General features: G+C 45.4%; 1 protein-coding gene across 3 annotated transcripts in view; it reads right to left on the bottom strand.

Moving 5' to 3' along the window:
* Positions 1-1309, bottom strand: part of ZNF786 (zinc finger protein 786) — a 54185-nt gene that overhangs the window by 5606 nt on the left and 47270 nt on the right. The gene's annotated exons all lie outside the window — the stretch shown is intronic.

Genomic DNA, 1309 nt, shown 5'->3' with positions numbered 1-1309 from the left:
CACAGCCTCCCGAGTAGCTGGGACTACAACCGCCCGCTACCACGCCCAACTAATTTTTTGTATTTTTAGTAGAGACGGGGTTTCACCATGTTAGCCAGTATGGTCTGGATCTCCTGACCTCGTGATCCGCCCACCTCGGCCTCCCAAAGTGCTGGGATTACAGGCGTGAGCCACCGTGCCCGGCCTCAATATTCTTAATAGTGATTTAATAAAAGCCAAATCATAGGGTCCAATTTTAAAGCAAGTTGGTTACGGCAAAAATGTGGTCAAAAGGCGTTTTTAAAATAATGCTTTAAGCTATTATTACCATTATTTTAGATACGGTCTCACTCTGTCTCTCAGGCTGGAGTGCAGTGGCCATGACCACAGCTTACTGCAGCCTCAACCTCCTGGGCTCCAGTGATCTGCCCACCTCAGCCTCCTGAGTAGCTGGGACTACAGGCAAGAGCTATCACACTGGCTATTTTATTATTATTATTATTATTGTTAGTTTTTAAAATGCAGTCTCACTATGTTACCCAGGCTAACCTCAAACTCTTGGGCTCAAGTAGCCCTACCCGACCCTGGCATCTCAAAGTGCTGCAAGTATAGGCATGAGCCACCGCATCTGGCCAGTGGTTTAACTTATTAAAAATATTTCTGGCACATGGAGAAGGAGAAAAATATACAAAAACCTGGATGCCATCTAACTTTGTCAAATCCTAGCATGCTGACACACTTCAGGTTTTTTGTTTTTTTGTTTCTGATAGGGTCTCGCTATGTCTCCCAGGCTGAAGTGCAGTGGTGCAGTCACAGCCCACTGCAGCCTCAACCTCCTGGGCTCAAGCAATCCTCCCACCTCAGCCTCCTGATAGATGGGACTACAGGCGAGAGCCACTGTGCTCAGCTAATTTTTAAATTTTTTGTAGAGACAGGGTCTCCCTAGGTTGTCCAGGCTGATCTCAAACTCCTAAGCCCAAGATATCCTCCTACCTCGGCCTCCCAAAGTGCTGGGATTGTAGGGATGAGCCACCATGCCCAGTTTACTTCAGGTTTTTTAAAGATATGAGACATTATACAGTTTAAGCCCCTGTATATCCCTCTCCAGAGGGAAGCACTACTCTGGATCTGAATCTGGTATATATTATTCCTATGTATGTTCTTATTTTAAAATATATATGTATAAATAAAATATTGCTGGGTTTTTGTTGTGTTTTTTTGACAAAGTTTCGCTGTTGTTGCCCAACCTGGAGTGCAATGGTGCGATCTCGGCTCATCGCAATCTCTGCCTCCTGGGTTCAAGTGATTCTCCTGCCTGTCTCCTGAGTAG

Source organism: Mandrillus leucophaeus, unplaced genomic scaffold, assembly GCF_000951045.1.
Source record: "Mandrillus leucophaeus isolate KB7577 unplaced genomic scaffold, Mleu.le_1.0 Scaffold357, whole genome shotgun sequence".
NCBI lineage: Eukaryota > Metazoa > Chordata > Mammalia > Primates > Cercopithecidae > Mandrillus > Mandrillus leucophaeus.
The sequence above is the reverse complement of the archived record's forward strand: the minus strand, read 5'-3'. Positions and strand labels throughout refer to the sequence as shown.